This window comes from Culex quinquefasciatus, chromosome 2, assembly GCF_015732765.1.
Source record: "Culex quinquefasciatus strain JHB chromosome 2, VPISU_Cqui_1.0_pri_paternal, whole genome shotgun sequence".
NCBI classification, from domain to species: domain Eukaryota; kingdom Metazoa; phylum Arthropoda; class Insecta; order Diptera; family Culicidae; genus Culex; species Culex quinquefasciatus.
Genome location: NC_051862.1, coordinates 107,344,138 through 107,365,078, shown reverse-complemented (window position 1 = coordinate 107,365,078; position 20,941 = coordinate 107,344,138). Strand labels below are relative to the sequence as shown.

The 20,941-nt window shown below is 38.0% G+C and overlaps 2 long non-coding RNA genes across 2 annotated transcripts; both read left to right on the top strand.

Annotated features, from left to right (window-relative positions):
- The first annotated feature begins 15,681 nt into the window (after positions 1-15,681).
- Positions 15,682-16,185, top strand: LOC119766804. Its single transcript, XR_005277142.1, has 2 exons — positions 15,682-15,949; positions 16,028-16,185. It is a non-coding gene; the product is annotated as an uncharacterized LOC119766804 (long non-coding RNA).
- A 1,516-nt stretch (positions 16,186-17,701) lies between these two features.
- LOC119767175 lies at positions 17,702-18,202 on the top strand. The gene is made up of 2 exons (XR_005277370.1): positions 17,702-17,967; positions 18,045-18,202. It is a non-coding gene; the product is annotated as an uncharacterized LOC119767175 (long non-coding RNA).
- Positions 18,203-20,941: the final 2,739 nt, after the last annotated feature.

Below are 20,941 nucleotides of genomic sequence, written 5' to 3'. Positions count from 1 at the left end.
TTTCTTATCCCATTATATTTTGTTGATTTTACTCACCCAAATGATCTTATCGGACGTCGGACGTTCCCGCCACTAGCAGGAAGCACTGTTCGGTGCACCACATCGGCCCAGATTGACTACGACATCGTGCTGCGATGCAGAAACGATCGCACAAGATAGTTTCTGTTGTAAACTCACGGCCAAACCTAAAATATGTCGTCAAACGACCGTTCACTGCAAATCTGCAAACAAGACTATAAGCCACTTTACACGATCATCCTGAGAGCGCACACACACTTGCGACTCTTTCATTTCATCTCTTCCACGCCGCGCGATTCCGACCCGACGCTCGAAAGCTTTGCAACCATCGCCGCAATCGTTCGTTATCTCTCTCTCCAATTTTTCTCTCTTAGCAAAGCTTTACGTTGCGCAGCAGGACCAACCTATACGAAGCACTCACACTCATACAGCGCGCGTGTGTACACGTTGCTGACCAATTTCTTGGCAAACGAGAGTGCTTCGTCGTCTTGTTCGTCGTTGCTTTTCAGCAAACCAAACCCAATCGTTTTCCAACTCAAACATTTGAAAAGGTCATAATTCATATCTACGTTTTTTTGCAAATATTGATTATCCTGGTCTTATTCTCTACATTATCCCCCTTCTCTACTCTTTTTCTGTTTCTTTCTTTGGCAATTTTTAATATTTTAATATGAAGTGTCAAATAATGGAATGGTATTGAAAAGTTATAACAGTATTAAATTATGGGTAGATATGCATTTTCCAAATCTCACCTCAATGTTTTAGATCACTGTAGATATCTGTCAAATGAATCAAAACTTCGTTTCTTGTGAAAGCAAAGCTCTCAGTTTTATCACATAATATTGACAAATAGCGAATTTATTATTTTCAAACTTATCCTGCCTACTTGTACTTTTTTTTAACTATATAATTTCCTTTTACCAGATCATCCAATTCTCAACATCTTACTTTCTTTTATCACACAAACGTATTTTTCTCCGTTATTTTTTTTTCTTTACTCATTTTTGGTAACATTTTGGCCACTTTTTTCTGTTGTTGATGTCTAGTTTTATTTTACGTTTTATATTCAAACTAGAATTCTTGAATTCATAGGAAAGTATTCTAATAATTCAATTTACAAAGTCATTCCCTGTTTTAAATATTTTCCTCTAAGTTTCATATATTTTCTCTTCAAGCTAATTGCAATTTTCAACATCGTATGAAGTAATTCTACTTATAACTTTATAACTTTTTTTCATTTTTTTTTTGTTTCAAATGCGTTAATAAAGGATTCAGCTATACAGGCCGTACTTCTTCAAACTTTATAATCTTCTTCTGTTATAATTTAATCTCTCTGATTATTTTATCCATTCATAATACTCATTTCATTCACTACAAGTAAAGTACCAAACTAATTTTTTTGTTGCTCACCAAAATGTATTGATGATTTCCAGACTATCGTTGCTTACAAAACGCTGAGAAAATCCCATTTAATTTAATTTTATCCTGCATTTTTCCTGTTTCTGTTGATCTGTTCAGTGCTTGAATATGGTGCGTCCTGATTTTCAAGTTACCGCTTTTAGTTTTTTTTTTTACTGATAGAAATTTCCAAAACAATTCCAAATTATTTCTTCTTTTGGGATCGTTCCTCTTTTCATATTGAGAAAAACATTATTTTTTCAGAAACTCAATCCAATAATCAGACATAAAGCGTGTAGATTTAACATTTCCACATTAAACCTTACCGTTTCTTACACTTTTTTTTTACTGACGAAATGTTCAGAATCATCATAGATAGTTTATTTATTATACATTATTTTTTTTTGCGAGAATCATTTTTATTTTATTTTCTTGTTAAGGACACAAATCTCTCGTGTCTTACATTTTCTGCTTAAACCGATATTTTATAATCATTCGAAATTCTTTTGCTCTTTTCTTGAAAAAAAAAAAAAAACATTTTCTTTCTTTTTTTTCTTTCAGGAACTCTAAACATCCTAAATAATTCCAATTTGTACATCTTTTCATTATTTCAAACATCACTTTTCTAGAATTATCTCCAGGAACTCACTCCAATGATCGAACATAAATTCAGTTCAATTAACAAGCTACCGTTTCTTACATTATGGAAACTGGCAAAAATTTCCAAAATCGCCTTTTTTCTTATGAAAAACAAATCAATCCTACTTTATTTCCTCAAAAAAAAAAACGGATCATAATACTTCAAAATCATTCTAAATTAAGTTTGTTGCTCTTTCATTAAACCGGGGGGGGATGGCAACCCTATTCCGGCCAAAGCAAACTGACAACAGTCGACATTAGCACGGTTGTCAAATGAGAGCCCACAACAAAAGCACTAGCTGTCAAATGGTAACCCATAACAAATCATTGTTTGGGTTTTTGATTTTCAAATTTTCCGCAATTTAAACGATAAATTCCTGAAAAACACGTGAATTGTGTTGCTGATGGCAAATTCTATCATATTCTTGTAGATTCCATCCCAATATTGGCTGAAAATTCATATCGAAAAAAGTGATTTTTTTTGCTTTTTTTCTTTTGGTCGACAAAACAGTGCGCCCGTACACTCAGAATCGGCATTACACATTTTCCAGTTAGCTTTTACACATTTGCATGGGACTTTTGAGTTCAACCAGGATAACACACTTCTAGAAACTCAGTCCAATGTTTAGACACCAGGTGTATATATCTCGAAATAAATCTATTACATTTTCTCTTCAAACTTTAACGTTCTTTTTTTTAAATTTATCCTCATAGCGAATAAATCTTAAGACCAACGTTTATTACATATTCTTTTTTTTTTTCATTTCATCCTTAACTGACAGAAATTTGCAAAATAATTCCAAGTTCTGCTATCTCTCAGAATCATTCCAAATTATATTTTTCCTCCTTTCACGATGAGAAAATAACTGTTAATTCATTTTCTAAGTCATTAAGCGTGTAGATTCGAAAATCATCATATCTTGAATATTTGCCCTAGACAAAATGGTTAGGAATCATTACAGATTTTTTCTATCATTTCCATTTAATTTCCTTGCTCATTTTCATTTCTCATTTTTTTCAAGCTGTTTTTTTCCCAAATTTTGTTATGCTTCGCTTGAAAAATAATTCTATTTCATTTCCTACAGGAACGCAGTTTATAACTTAAAATCATTGGAAATATAGTTTTTTTATAATCAAGAAAACTCTTTTATTCAGTTATCTCTTACTTATTTCTTACATTTACTATTTAAAAAAGATGGAAATCATTACAAATTCATGTTTATTTGTTTAGTTTATTTTTTTTTGTTCGTTGAAGGAAAAAAAAATCACTTCTTCCATTTCGTTGAGAATTTCATGTCAATTAACAACGTGTAGGTTTCCAAGCTTACATTTTCTCCTTTAACTAACTGGAATTTCCAATATTATTCCGAATCATTAAAATCGCCTCTTTTTTTTGTGAAAACCCAATCAATTCTTCTTTATTTTCTCCAAATTTTGTTCTAAATTATCCAAAATCATTCCACTTGTTTGTTTTTTTCATGACAAAAAATACATTTATATTCAAATTACTCTAGAAGCTTAACCCATTGTTTAGATAAAGGCCAAAAAATTCAAAATCACAGCGTCTATAATATTCTTTTTTTAAACTTTACACTTTTTTTTTTAATCTTCACACATTTTTTTGCCGTTTTCTTGAGAATACATAAAACACTACTATTTTATTATTTTGTTCCTCTTTTCTCTATAAGAAAGTTACTGTTATTTCAGTCTTTCAGTCATTAAGCGTGTAGATTTCAAAAGCCATCGTTTGTTTTTTTCCAAACTTTCCGTTTTTTTCTTAAAGGGAAAAAAATGTTCGAAATCATTATAAATTGTTGTTTTTGACAAAGAACTTTGTCCTAAGGGCTCTATTCTGGTGAGGTGTCAATCCAGAAAAACGAAAAATGTCGCGCGTTACGAAAATGTTGCATGCTTGGTACTGCGGAAGGGGTCAGCAACGAATGAAGTGTGGCAACAATGGTGCAACATTCTCGCGTGACAGTTCCAAGAAAGCAGGAGACGAGGCAAAATTTGCACCATGTTGCCACATTTCATGCGGACTATATAAGCTAACAGATAGCCTCTGAACAGATAGTTTTGACCGAAAATCCGTCAGAGACGGATCGACGGTGGTAATTTTATTGCTCACACACACATACACACATTGAAAGACACAGGTTGTGCACCAACTTGGGAGGAATTCTGTGCTAAAGAACATTGTTAGAACGGTCACTCGGAGACCAGAATGATTCAAGGCAATGGGGTTGGGACCAAACTGGTAGGATATTGGCCACACCCGGAGTGGCCATGGCGCTGAGGGAAGGTTCTACCGGGGGGACATTTATCGAACCATACGACTTGGGGCAATATGGGTGTCAAAATTCATGGTTTTTGATACTGGTGATGAAAATGGCCATTTTGACAGGATTGGCCACACCCGGAGTGGCCATGGCCCTGAGGAAAGGTTCTACCGGGGGGACATTTATCGAACCATACGACTTGGGGCAATATGGGTATCAAAATTCATGGTTTTTGATACTGGTGATGAAAATGGCCATTTTGACAGGATTGGCCGCACCCGGAGTGGCCATGGCCCTGAGGGAAGGTTCTACCGGGGGGACATTTATCGAACCATACGACTTGGGGCAATATGGGTATCAAAATTCATGATTTTTGATACTGGTAATGAAAATGGTTATTTTGACAGGATTGGCCACACCCGGAGTGGCCATGGCCCTGAGGAAAGGTTCTACCGGGGGGACATTTATCGAACCATACGACTTGGGGCAATATGGGTATTAAAATTCATGGTTTTTGATACTGGTGATGAAAATGGCCATTTTGACAGGATTGGCCACCCCCGGAGTGGCCATGGCCCTGAGGGAAGGTTCTACCGGGGGGACATTTGTCGAACCATACGACTTGGGGGCAATATGGGTATCAAAATTCATGGTTTTTGATACTGGTAATGAAAATGGCCATTTTGACAGGATTGGCCACACCCGGAGTGGCCATAGCCCTGAGGGCAGGTTCTACCGGGGGGGACATTTATCGAACCATACGACTTGGGGCAATATGGGTATCAAAATTCATGGTTTTTGATACTGGTGATGAAAATGGCCATTTTGACAGGATTGGCCACACCCGGAGTAGCCATGGCCCTGAGGGAAGGTTCTTCCAGGGGACATTTATCGAACCATACGGCTTGGGGCAATATGGGTATAAAAATTCATGGTTTTTGATACTGGTGATGAAAATGGCCATTTTAACAGGATTGGCCACACCCGGAGTGGCCATGGCGCTGAGGGAAGGTTCTACCGGGGGGACATTTATCGAACCATACGACTTGGGGCAATATGGGTATCAAAATTCATGGTTTTTGATACTGGTGATGAAAATGGCCATTTTGACAGGATTGGCCACACCCGGAGTGGCCATGGCCCTGAGGGAAGGTTCTCCCGGGGGACATTTATCGAACCATACGACTTGGGGCAATATGGGTATCAAAATTCATGGTTTTTGATACTGGTAATGAAAATGGCCATTTTGACAGGATTGGCCACACCCGGAGTGGCCATAGCCCTGAGGGCAGGTTCTACCGGGGGGGACATTTATCGAACCATACGACTTGGGGCAATATGGGTATCAAAATTCATGGTTTTTGATACTGGTGATTAAAATGGCAATTTTGACAGGATTGGCCACACCCGGAGTGGCCATGGCCCTGAGGGAAGGTTCTACCGGGGGGACATTTATCGAACCATACGACTTGGGGCAATATGGGTGTCAAAATTCATGGTTTTTTATACTGGTGATGAAAATGGCCATTTTGATAGGATTGGCCACACCCGGAGTGGCCATGGCCCTGAGGGAAGGTTCTACGGGAGATTTGTCGTCGAAATATGGGTATAAAATTCATGGTTTTTGATACTGGTAATGAAAATGGACATTTTGACAGGATTGGCCACATCCGGAGTGGCCATGGCCCTGAGGGAAGGTTCTACCGGGGGGACATTTATCGAACCATACGACTTGGGGCAATATGGGTATCAAAATTCATGGTTTTTGGTACCGTCCCAAGTCGTATGGTTTGATAAATGTCCCCGGTAGAACCTTCCCCAGGGCCATGGCCACTTCGGTTGAGGCCAATCCTGCCAAAATGTCCATTTTCATTACCAGTATCAAAAACCTTGAATTTTGATACCCATATTGCCCCAATTTATATGGTTCGATAAATATCCCCCCGATAAAACCTTCCCTCAGGGCATTTGAATAAATTGATTACTCCTTTATCCTTATTACAGTGGACTCTCTCGTTGTCGATCTTCTCGATATCAATATTACTCCAGCTGTCAATAAATTTTTCAGTCCCTTCAAATAGATTGCTTTGATTTTTTGTTCTACATTTTCATATCTCCTGCTCTCGAAGGTCCCTTCAATATCGACAACGAGAGAGTCCACTGTATCTCAATTTGAATTTGACGGTATTTGATCAATTTATTCATATTTTTTAAGCGGAATCTTATTGAAACGTGGTAATAATCGGTAAATTGAAAGGGTAAATTGATCGATTTTAATATTGCTTATTGCGAGATGAAATCACGTTTTTCCTTCGCTGTGAGTGACAGGAGATTATTGCCGCCTTATTACTGCAGTGTAAAAATCAGCTAGTTGAACTGAAATTATGGTTGATTTGGCTGTCAACTTGGTTTGTTTTCAATATTTTCCAAAATGTCAGCTCAAACCTTCAGGCAACCTTTGACAACAGCCAAAAATTTGTTCTGCGGTTGTCTTGCGGCTGTCATGCGACCATTATCTTGCGGTCGTATCACCGCACGTGAACTCTAATTATTGTTTTATACATTGTTCATGCTTAAAATTATGATACACATTTTAAAATTATGAATAAATACATATTTTTCCCAAAAATAATGTAAGTGAAAATTTTAAATAATTGTTCGTATTTAAAATTAAGTATTTCCTTTTATATGTGGTCACTCTGGAAAGGTTGTCGTATTTTTTCATTTTTTTTCTTTCCCTGTTTCTGAGGGGAACACCCGTGAAGAGTATCGGGGCCGGCATTTACAAAGCGGATTCAGTGACAGTTTATTATTCAACTTAATGTTAACATGAAGGTTAATGTTAACATTCCATAGGTTGTCTTCCTAAGGTGTCGTGATAAGGTCCAGTTTGTGACGATACACTACCTTCCCTTTACTAAGCAATCGAATCCAGAAGGGAAAAGATCACCAGTTGTGTTGGTCCGAGCCGGGATTTGAACCCCGATCTACCGCTTACGAGGCGGAAGCGTTACCACTGGGCTACTTGGCTCGGTCCGTATTTTTTTTTTCATAGACAATGTAATTTCCATAAAAATCGATCAATTTACCCTTCAATTTACCGATTTTCACCATGTATTCATTATGATTTCGAATAACATTTATAAATAAATTGATTAAAAATCGGCAAATTCAAATTGAGATATCTAAAAAAATATACGATATTTTCAGGAAATGTAGTTGAAAGTGTGTACTTTCTGGTGCATTGTTCGGTTTTGCGCCAAAATGCGCCATTTTGAAAACATTGCAACTTGAAAATAGGCTCAAAATCACTTAAAAATGGCTATAACTCCTCAATAAAGGCTCAAAACATTTTGCTGTTTTCGGCAAAGAAATGTAATTTTATGTCATAAATAACTCTTCAGAACATAAAAGGCCGCTAAAACGCTAACATTTTAAGTTATCACAAAAAAGTGCTTTTTGGACCATTTTTGCAAAACTGGCGTATATCTCGAGTAGATTAAGAGCTACAAATTTGGCGCCTTCGACCAACCTTCATGAATTTTTCTCCTCTACAACTTTGCCCAAGACACCAAAGCCCTACAACGTCATCCAACAAAGTTAATTATGTTTGACACCCTGGAAGGTCGTCACCCTGTATGTCAATAACTTCAAAAGATAGCCCTTATCAAGTACAACAACTATTCCGAAGACACCATTTGGCTAGGACGTCAAATAAAAGAGTTATCAATTTATTCCACTTAATTTTACTCTGTGACCAATCCTGTCAAAATGGCCATTTTCGTTACCAGTATCAAAACCATTAATTTTGATACCCATATTGTCGTATGGTTCGATAAATGAGAACCTTCCCTGGTGTTGTCCTCAAAATGGCCATTTTCATTACCAGTATCAAAACCATGAATTTTGATACCATATTGCCCAAGTCGAATGGTTCGATAAATTCCTCAGGGCCATGGCCACTGGGTGTGGCCAATATCCTTTGGTCCCAACCCCATCGGCTAGAATCATTCTGGTTTCTGACCGTTCTAACAATGTTCATTAGAATTCCTTGGTGCACAACCTGTGTCTTTCAATGTGTGTATGTGAGCAATAACCGTCGATCCGTCTCTGACGGATTTTCGGTCAAAACTATCTGTTCAGAGGCTATCTGTTAGCTTATATAGTTCGCATGAAATGTGGCAACAATGGTGCAACATTCTCGCGTGACAGTTCCAAGAAAGCAGGAGACGAGGCAAAATTTGCACCATGTTGCCACATTTCATGCGGACTATATAAGCTAACAGATAGCCTCTGAACAGATAGTTTTGACCGAAAATCCGTCAGAGACGGATCGACGGTGGTAATTTTATTGCTCACACACACATACACACATTGAAAGACACAGGTTGTGCACCAACTTGGGAGGAATTCTGTGCTAAAGAACATTGTTAGAACGGTCACTCGGAAACCAGAATGATTCAAGGCAATGGGGTTGGGACCAAACTGGTAGGATATTGGCCACACCCGGAGTGGCCATGGCCCTGAGGGAAGGTTCTACCGGGGGGACATTTATCGAACCATACGACTTGGGGCAATATGGGTGTCAAAATTCATGGTTTTTGATACTGGTGATGAAAATGGCCATTTTGACAGGATTGGCCACACCCGGAGTGGCCATGGCCCTGAGGGAAGGTTCTACCGGGGGGACATTTATCGAACCATACGACTTGGGGCAATATGGGTATCAAAATTCATGGTTTTTGATACTGGTGATGAAAATGGCCATTTTGACAGGATTGGCCGCACCCGGAGTGGCCATGGCCCTGTGGGAAGGTTCTACCGGGGGGACATTTATCGAACCATACGGCTTGGGGCAATATGGGTATCAAAATTCATGATTTTTGATACTGGTAATGAAAATGGTTATTTTGACAGGATTGACCACACCCGGAGTGGCCATGGCCCTGAGGAAAGGTTCTACCGGGGGGACATTTATCGAACCATACGACTTGGGGCAATATGGGTATTAAAATTCATGGTTTTTGATACTGGTGATGAAAATGGCCATTTTGACAGGATTGGCCACACCCGGAGTGGCCATGGCCCTGAGGGAAGGTTCTACCAAGGGAACGTTTATCGAACCATACGACTTGGGGCAATATGGGTATCAAAATTCATGGTTTTTGATACTGGTGATGAAAATGGCCATTTTGACAGGATTGGCCACACCCGGAGTGGCCATGGCCCTGAGGAAAGGTTCTACCGGGGGGACATTTATCGGACCATACGACTTGGGGCAATATGGGTATCAACATTCTTGGTTTTTGATACTGGTAATGAAAATGGTTATTTTGACAGGATTGGACACACCCGGAGTGGCCATGGCCCTGAGGGAAGGTTCTACCGGGGGGACATTTATCGAACCATACGACTTGGGGCAATATGGGTATCAAAATTCATGGTTTTTGATACTGGTGATGAAAATGGCCATTTTGACAGGATTGGCCGCACCCGGAGTGGCCATGGCCCTGAGGGAAGGTTCTACCGGGGGGACATTTATCGAACCATACGACTTGGGGCAATATGGGTATCAAAATTCATGATTTTTGATACTGGTAATGAAAATGGTTATTTTGACAGGATTGGCCACACCCGGAGTGGCCATGGCCCTGAGGAAAGGTTCTACCGGGGGGACATTTATCGAACCATACGACTTGGGGCAATATGGGTATTAAAATTCATGGTTTTTGATACTGGTGATGAAAATGGCCATTTTGACAGGATTGGCCACACTCGGAGTGGCCATGGCCCTGAGGGAAGGTTCTACCAAGGGAACGTTTATCGAACCATACGACTTGGGGCAATATGGGTATCAAAATTCATGGTTTTTGATACTGGTGATGAAAATGGCCATTTTGACAGGATTGGCCACACCCGGAGTGGCCATGGCCCTGAGGAAAGGTTCTACCGGGGGGACATTTATCGAACCATACGACTTGGGGCAATATGGGTGTCAAAATTCATGGTTTTTGATACTGGTGATGAAAATGGCCATTTTGACAGGATTGGCCACACCCGGAGTGGCCATGGCCCTGAGGGAAGGTTCTACCGGGGGGACATTTATCGAACCATACGACTTGGGGCAATATGGGTATCAAAATTCATGGTTTTTGATACTGGTGATGAAAATGGCCATTTTGACAGGATTGGCCGCACCCGGAGTGGCCATGGCCCTCAGGGAAGGTTCTACCGGGGGGACATTTATCGAACCATACGACTTGGGGCAATATGGGTATCAAAATTCATGATTTTTGATACTGGTAATGAAAATGGTTATTTTGACAGGATTGACCACACCCGGAGTGGCCATGGCCCTGAAGAAAGGTTCTACCGGGGGGACATTTATCGAACCATACGACTTGGGGCAATATGGGTATTAAAATTCATGGTTTTTGATACTGGTGATGAAAATGGCCATTTTGACAGGATTGGCCACACCCGGAGTGGCCATGGCCCTGAGGGAAGGTTCTACCGGGGGGACATTTATCGAACCATACGACTTGGGGCAATATGGGTATCAAAATTCATGATTTTTGATACTGGTAATGAAAATGGTTATTTTGACAGGATTGGCCACACCCGGAGTGGCCATGGCCCTGAGGAAAGGTTCTACCGGGGGGACATTTGTCGAACCATACGACTTGGGGCAATATGGGTATCAAAATTCATGGTTTTTGATACTGGTAATGAAAATGGCCATTTTGACAGGATTGGCCACACCCGGAGTGGCCATGGCCCTGAGGAAAGGTTCTACCGGGGGGACATTTATCGAACCATACGACTTGGGGCAATATGGGTATCAAAATTCATGGTTTTTGATACTGGTGATGAAAATGGCCATTTTGACAGGATTGGCCACACCCGGAGTGGCCATGGCCCTGAGGGAAGGTTCTACTGGTGCCATTGACTGAATTAATTTAATTAGAATTAATTATTCAGGATTAAATAAATAGGCAAAGAATTAAAAAATATAAATAAAAATAGCATGATTTTTAGAGTTTTGTACATAGTTCTTTGTCTATTGGTCATGTAGAACATAACCACCTGCACCTTTTTTTCTATCAAAAAATCATTTTATACATTGTTTAAATATCTAATCTACCGTTTGTAGTATTTTTGCTATCGACCGATTTTGTTTATATTTTTTTTTAAGCTATCCCAAATTTTGTTTTACTCTTTGCTTGAAAAAGAAATCTTATATTTCATTTCTTACAAAAACGCAGTTTATTGACTTCAAATATCAATCCAAATTATTTTGTTTTTTTTTTCTGATTTTTTTTTATGTTACAGAAAACGAGAGTATTTCAACCACCGTTCCTTACATTTTCTCCTTAAAATTGTTGAAATTTTTGAAATCATTCCAAATCATTTTGTTTGTTTTTCTTCGTTGAGGGGAAAAATCACTTTTTTTCATTTCGTTTGAAAACTCAGTTCAATTAACAAATATAAGACGTGTAGGTTTCCAAGCTACCGTTTCTTACATTGTCTCATTAAACTTACTGAAATTTCCAAAATTATTCCGAATCATTTGAATCGTCTTTTTTTTGTGTGAAAAACAAATCAGCTCTACTTAATTTCCTCCAAAAATTCTGTTAAGAATTCTTCAAACCCATTCAAAATTATTTTGTTTTGTAGATTTCAAATACCATCGTATCTTTTTTTTCTAAACTTTCCGTTTTTTTTTAAAGGGACAAAATTGTTCGTAATCATTACAAATTGCTGTTTTTTTTTTCTATCAAAAAATCGTTTCCGTTTTTTTTGATACATTGTTTAAACTATCCCAAATTTTGTTATACTCTTTGCTTGAAAAGGATATGTTATATTTCATTTCTTACAAAAACGCGGTTTATTAACTTCAAATATCAATCCAAATCATTTTGTTTGTTTTTCTTTCGTTGAGGGGAAAAATCACTTCGTTTTTTCCATTTCGTTTAGAAATTCAGTTCAATTAACAATTATAAGACGTGTAGGTTTCCAAGCTACCGTTTCTTACATTATGTCATTAAACTGACAGCTCTATTTAATTTCCTCCAAAAAATCCGTTAAGAATGCTTTAAACCCATTAAAAATTGTTTTGTTGTTCTTTCATGATAAAATATCACTTTTATTCAATTTCAACTCTCAAAAACGACTTTTGCATTTTCTCTTCAAACTTTAACGTTCTTTTTTTCTTTTAAATCTTTTCCATTTTTATCTTGTTCAGGTTTTTAATCAACCGTTTCTCATGTCTGCTCATCAACCCGATTTTTTTAAAATACAATACACGCTAAGAATCAAGTTGAGGCATTCGTCAACATTCTCTGTGTTTAGTTGAGGCGTTCGTCAACTGTTTTCATTAAAACATTTTCTGGTTTTTTTTCTGCAGTTGAGGCGTTCGTCAACTGTTTTTTTGTTCAGTTGAGGCGTTCGTCAACTGTTTTTTTTTGTGCTGTGGAGGCGTTCGTCCACTGTCTTTTTTTTCCTTTTTTTTTACGTTTGAGGCATCGCTCACTCCGTCTTTATGCCATGAAATCGTCACCATAATACCTACCAACTGCGCCATGTTGTAAACTCACGGCCAAACCTAAAATATGTCGGCCAAACCGTTCACTGCAAATCTGCAAACAAGACTATAAGACCTGTCCCCGACAAAAGCCACTTTACACGATCATCCTGAGAGCGCACACACACTTGCGACTCTTTCATTTCATCTCTTCCACGCCGCGCGATTCCGACCCGACGCTCGAAAGCTTTGCAACCATCGCCGCAATCGTTCGTTATCTCTCTCTCCAATTTTTCTCTCTTAGGGAGCGTTCTTTTATTACGTAACGCGAAAAATCGGACTTTTAGACCCCCTCCCCCCCCCTCGTAACAAAATTTCCATACAAATTTTAAAAATTTTGTATGGAGCGTAACACGGCCTCCGACCCCCCCTCCCCCCCTACTGCGTTACGTAATAAAAGAACGCTCCCTTAGCAAAGCTTTACGTTGCGCAGCAGGACCAACCTATACGAAGCACTCACACTCATACAGCGCGCGTGTGTACACGTTGCTGACCAATTTCTTGGCAAACGAGAGTGCTTCGTCGTCTTGTTCGTCGTTGCTTTTCAGCAAACCAAACCCAATCGTTTTCCAACTCAAACATTTGAAAAGGTCATAATTCATATCTACGTTTTTTTGCAAATATTGATTATCCTGGTCTTATTCTCTACAGTTTCCAAGTCCTTGTTGTGCAGCATGTACTCGTTCGGCTTATCCTCAGTCATGCGGTTCCGGCGCTGCTTCGTGGCCATCATCTCTTCGATCACAACCCGCTCGGCCTCGACACAAGTTCCTCGTCCTCGCCTCACAGTCCAAAAACTCCATCAACTTCTTCCGGATTGTCGATTTTCAACTTTTTTCTCTTATCCCCCGCCCGATTCGCTATAGAAGATTAAAACACCGTCTTCCCGTTCGTGTCGTACGCGGCCTGCAAGTGCCCCACCACCTCCACTAGGTCCTTCCTCCACCAACGGATCAAACGCGTCCCTTAGTAACTGTGGACCGCGTTTCGCTGGTTCTCAAATTGAAAGTCACTAATATGTTCCGCCTCCACAAACCCTGAAGAATATTCTTCGGCTCCCGCATCTGCTCCGTCAAACCCGGATTCTCCGGACCTGCCATCGGTTCAAACATCTCCTCGTACCTCGGATTCGGGACGATTCCACCTGCCCGAGAAACCACCAGCGGGGCGGAAAACCTGCAGCGGTTTCGCCACCGAGCGGGCAAAAAAAAAAAAATGAAACTCACAGATTGCTGTTTATTTACGAAAACTGCAGGAAAATAATCAAAACAAAGAACGGGTTGCCAAACCCGAAAAAAAACTCCTCGAAAATGAGGGCAGAGTTGCAAAATCGATTTGGTTTGGTTCGAAAATCGAGCAGACGCTGACCGCTTTAACTCGCTTTAACGCGCGTTAACTTGCGATAACTTACTTTCTGGTGGCGTTATGTGAAAACTCGGTACGATGAGTAGCGTTGATGCTTTTCGAGCTCGTTTTCGTGCGTTTTAGTGTGTTATCGCGGAGTGACATTCCCCTCGCTCTCGTAGATTGTGCGTGATTCCTCACCTGTCCGTGCATGGAAGCATTTCCCACTTCTTTTGACATTTTGCCATTTTGCCATTTTGACATTTTGACATTTTGACATTTTGCCATTTTGCCATTTTGACATTTTGACATTTTGACATTTTGACATTTTGACATTTTGACATTTTGACATTTTGACATTTTGACATTTTGACATTTTGACATTTTGACATTTTGACATTTTGACATTTTGACATTTTGACATTTTGACATTTTGACATTTTGACATTTTGACATTTTGACATTTTGACATTTTGACATTTTGACATTTTGACATTTTGACATTTTGACATTTTGACATTTTGACATTTTGACATTTTGACATTTTGACATTTTGACATTTTGACATTTTGACATTTTGACATTTTGACATTTTGACATTTTGACATTTTGACATTTTGACATTTTGACATTTTGACATTTTGACTGTTCGACATTTTGACATTTTGACATTTTGACATTTTGACATTTTGACATTTTGACATTTTGACATTTTGACTGTTCGACATTTTGACATTTTGACATTTTGACATTTTGACATTTTGACATTTTGACATTTTGACATTTTGACATTTTGACATTTTGACATTTTGACTGTTCGACAATTTGTCAATTTCTCGGGTAAGTTTTCAAAAAGCTGTAAGAGCCACCGTGACCTCTTACACTAATTTTCGTTTTTCTCGAAAATGAAACAAAATTTTATTTATTTTAAGTATGGGGCACTTTAAGGACGTGTAGATGAACAATCTCGAGCATTTTAAAGTTTGAAGTTACAAAATAATAATGTCAAGATAATTACTAAACCTACCACAGATATCTTTTGGTAATTTTGAAAGTTGTCACATTTTATTAAAAATCATTACAATATACTTTAGGCATCATATTACAATACTTATCCATCTAATACAATGCTGAAAGAACAGTAATACTCGACCAAAAATTTAGGAATCAAAAGGTATGACGAATTTGTGTTTGACTTGAAAACGTTATTACAGAAATCGTAATTTGTTTTCGTGTTCCTGAGTAGTTAAAAATTTGCGTAATTATTTCAGCATTTTTCAAATGTAATTACATTTCTGCATTGCCAAATTGTTTCGATATTAGGTAACTTTACTACCCATTTATTGTGACAAATCAGACACACCTTATATATTCGAAGAACTTTGGTGCTCGTCTTGCTGGACGGTTGACAGCTTGAACTGATGTTTCATTGTGTTTGAAATTTTCACGCTTCAAACAAGTCGCTCTGTTTCTGCTGCTACTTTTTCATTTATAATCAGTTAATTTGCCAATAAACGCAGAAAATTTGGTGAAAATGTGAAAAAAAGCTTGCTGCTCTTCCCGCTGGCCCTGCGGAAGGCTAATTTGGCTGAGATTTTACAAGTTAGCCATCTCCTAGTGGACTGAATCAACTGGAACCGGCCCTCAATGTTCTCCGCCGTGAAATCATTTTGTTTCTTCGAAACAGGTACGAATAGTTGCTGCTGGTTGCTACAAAAGTGTTGAGTAACAAATTTTTAAACAAATTTGTTTCTGTTCTTTTCAGGTTCATCAATCAACTCGGGAGTGCGAGAGCTCGAGCCTCGTTGCCGAGCCATGGATGGCGCCGCGAAAGTTCTCAATTCTTGAATGTTCTGCCCTGAAGGATGCCCAACACAGGAAAAGAAAATAATTTGGAAATAAATAATGCTGTGTGGAAACGCGTCTTGTTCTTATTATTTCTCGAAGGGAACCATTTTTGGGCATGGGCACATCTCACTCATACAGGCGCAAAAGCAAGCTACTCGCACTAATACATCAACAAACTATAAGATGAATGAGTTCACTAATACAAGAAAACAAAGTATACATGTGTTGGTGTAAAAGTGGTTGAAAAAGCTCGAATATTTCTTGCGGGTTTCCCTCTCGTATATTGTGCGTGATTCCTCACCTGTCCGTGCATGGAAGCATTTCCCACTTCTTTTGACATTTTGACATTTTGACATTTTGACATTTTGACATTTTGACATTTTGCCATTTTGCCATTTTGCCATTTTGCCATTTTGACATTTTGACATTTTGACATTTTGACATTTTGACATTTTGACATTTTGACATTTTGACATTTTGACATTTTGACATTTTGACATTTTGACATTTTGACATTTTGACATTTTGACATTTTGACATTTTGACATTTTGACATTTTGACATTTTGACATTTTGACATTTTGACATTTTGACATTTTGACATTTTGACATTTTGACATTTTGACATTTTGACATTTTGACATTTTGACATTTTGACTGTTCGACATTTTGACATTTTGACATTTTGACATTTTGACATTTTGACATTTTGACATCTTGACATTTTGACATTTTGACATTTTGACATTTTGACATTTTGACTGTTCGACAATTTGTCAATTTCTCGGGTAAGTTTTCAAAAAGCCGTAAGAGCCACCGTGACCTCTTACACTAATTTTCGTTTTTCTCGAAAATGAAACAAAATTTTATTTATTTTAAGTATGGGGCACTTTAAGGACGTGTAGATGAACAATCTCGAGCATTTTAAAGTTTGAAGTTACAAAAATAATAATGTCAAGATAATTACTAAACCTACCACAGATATCTTTTGGTAATTTTGAAAGTTTAAACTTCATCATCCCGGTACGAGAATCGAACTCACGACCTCTGGATTGGAAACCCAACACGTCGCTAGTCGAAACCCATCCCCTACCGGTCAGTATTCCCAGTGAGTAGAATTACTCTTTGAAGGGATCTGACTTTGCCGAGCCAGACAGGAATCGAACCCATCACCTTCCGCTTACAAGGCGAAACCCGTAACCTCACGGCCACGGAAGCTCGGCAAGTTGTCACATTTTATTAAAAATCATTACAATATACTTTAGGCATCATATTACAATACTTATCCATCTAATACAATGCTGAAAGAACAGTAATACTCGACCAAAAATTTAGGAATCAAAAGGTATGACGAATTTGTGTTTGACTTGAAAACGTTATTACAGAAATCGTAATTTGTTTTCGTGTTCCTGAGTAGTTAAAAATTTGCGTAATTATTTCAGCATTTTTCAAATGTAATTACATTTCTGCATTGCCAAATTGTTTCGATATTAGGTAACTTTACTACCCATTTATTGTGACAAATCAGACACACCTTATATATTCGAAGAACTTTGGTGCTCGTCTTGCTCGACGGTTGACAGCTTGAACTGATGTTTCATTGTGTTTGAAATTTTCACGCTTCAAACAAGTCGCTCTGTTTCTGCTGCTACTTTTTCATTTATAATCAGTTAATTTGCCAATAAACGCAGAAAATTTGGTGAAAATGTGAAAAAAGCTTGCTGCTCTTCCCGCTGGCCCTGCGGAAGGCTAATTTGGCTGAGATTTTACAAGTTAGCCATCTCCTAGTGGACTGAATCAACTGGAACCGGCCCTCAATGTTCTCCGCCGTGAAATCATTTTGTTTCTTCGAAACAGGTACGAATAGTTGCTGCTGGTTGCTACAAAAGTGTTGAGTAACAAATTTTTAAACAAATTTGTTTCTGTTCTTTCAGGTTCATCAATCAACTCGGGAGTGCGAGAGCTCGAGCCTCGTTGCCGAGCCATGGATGGCGCCGCGAAAGTTCTCAATTCTTGAATGTTCTGCCCTGAAGGATGCCCAACACAGGAAAAGAAAATAATTTGGAAATAAATAATGCTGTGTGGAAACGCGTCTTGTTCTTATTATTTCTCGAAGGGAACCATTTTTGGGCATGGGCACATCTCACTCATACAGGCGCAAAAGCAAGCTACTCGCACTAATACATCAACAAACTATAAGATGAATGAGTTCACTAATACAAGAAAACAAAGTATACATGTGTTGGTGTAAAAGTGGTTGAAAAAGCTCGAATATTTCTTGCGGGTTTCCCTCTCGTATATTGTGCGTGATTCCTCACCTGTCCGTGCATGGAAGCATTTCCCACTTCTTTTGACATTTTGACATTTTGACATTTTGCCATTTTGCCATTTTGCCATTTTGCCATTTTGACATTTTGACATTTTGACATTTTGCCATTTTGCCATTTTGCCATTTTGACATTTTGACATTTTGACATTTTGACATTTTGACATTTTGACATTTTGACATTTTGACATTTTGACATTTTGACATTTTGACATTTTGACATTTTGACATTTTGACATTTTGACATTTTGACATTTTGACATTTTGACATTTTGACATTTTGACATTTTGACATTTTGACATTTTGACATTTTGACATTTTGACATTTTGACATTTTGACATTTTGACATTTTGACATTTTGACATTTTGACATTTTGACATTTTGACATTTTGACATTTTGACATTTTGACATTTTGACATTTTGACATTTTGACATTTTGACTGTTCGACATTTTGACATTTTGACATTTTGACATTTTGACATTTTGACATTTTGACATTTTGACATTTTGACATTTTGACATTTTGACATTTTGACATTTTGACATTTTGACATTTTGACATCTTGACATTTTGACATTTTGACATTTTGACATTTTGACATTTTGACATTTTGACATTTTGACATTTTGACATTTTGACTGTTCGACAATTTGTCAATTTCTCGGGTAAGTTTTCAAAAAGCCGTAAGAGCCACCGTGACCTCTTACACTAATTTTCGTTTTTCTCGAAAATGAAACAAAATTTTATTTATTTTAAGTATGGGGCACTTTAAGGACGTGTAGATGAACAATCTCGAGCATTTTAAAGTTTGAAGTTACAAAAATAATAATGTCAAGATAATTACTAAACCTACCACAGATATCTTTTGGTAATTTTGAAAGTTGTCACATTTTATTAAAAATCATTACAATATACTTTAGGCATCATATTACAATACTTATCCATCTAATACAATGCTAAAAGAACAGTAATACTCGACCAAAAATTTAAGAATCAAAAGGTATGACGAATTTGTGTTTGACTTGAAAACGTTATTACAGAAATCATAATTTGTTTTCGTGTTCCTGAGTAGTTAAAAATTTGCGTAATTATTTCAGCATTTTTCAAATGTAATTACATTTCTGCATTGCCAAATTGTTTCGATATTAGGTAACTTTACTACCCATTTATTGTGACAAATCAGACACACCTTATATATTCGAAGAACAGGTACGAATAGTTGCTGCTGGTTGCTACAAAAGTGTTGAGTAACAAATTTTTAAACAAATTTGTTTCTGTTCTTTTCAGGTTCATCAATCAACTCGGGAGTGCTAGAGCTCGAGCCTCGTTGCCGAGCCATGGATGGCGCCGCGAAAGTTCTCAATTCTTGAATGTTCCGCCCTGAAGGATGCCCAACACAGGAAAAGAAAATAATTTGGAAATAAATAAAGCTGTGTGGAAACGCTGTCCGCTTTGTAAGCGGATGATTCTGGGTTCCATTCCCATCTGCTGCAACCTTCCATCGGATGAGGAAGTAAAATGTCGGTCCCGGCTTTTTTTGTTAGGCCGTTAAGTCATTCCAGGTGTAGGAGTCGTCTCCATGCCATAAGCACAAACAACACACCAAACCAAGCCTTCTCCGGTGGAATCGCTGGCGGCGGTTGGACTCGCAATCCAAAGGTCGTCAGCTCAAACACTGGGGTGGAAGGTTCCTTGGAGTAAAAAGAGGTTTGGGTGCTCTCCCCATTCAAGCCTTCGGACTCCTAGGTTCGAGCAGAAACTTGCAATAGAGACCACAAAAGACCCGGGGGTCGTTAATGTGGATGGTTTGATTTTTTTTTGTGTGGAAACGCGTCTTGTTCTTATTATTTCTCGAAGGGAACCATTTTTGGGCATGGGCACATCTCACTCATACAGGCGCAAAAGCAAGCTACTCGCACTAATACATCAACAAACTATAAGATGAATGAGTTCACTAATACAAGAAAACAAAGTATACATGTGTTGGTGTAAAAGTGGTTGAAAAAGCTCGAATATTTCTTGCGGGTTTCCCTTTCGTAGACTGTGCGTGATTTCTCACCTGTCCGTGCATGGAAGCATTTCCCACTTCTTTTGACATTTTGACATTTTGACATTTTGACTGTTCGACAATTTGTCAATTTCTCGGGTAAGTTTTCAAAAAGCCTTAAGAGCCACCGTGACCTCTTACACTAATTTTCGTTTTTCTCGAAAATGAAACAAAATTTCATTTATTTTAAGTATGGGGCACTTTAAGGACGTGTAGATGAACAATCTCGAGCATTTTAAAGTTTGAAGTTACAAAAATAATAATGTCAAGATAATTACTAAACCTACCACAGATATCTTTTGGTAATTTTGAAAGTTGTCACATTTTATTAAAAATCATTACAATATACTTTAGGCATCATATTACAATACATATCCATCTAATACAATGGTGAAAGAACAGTAATACTCGACCAAAAATTTAGGAATCAAAAGGTATGACGAATTTGTGTT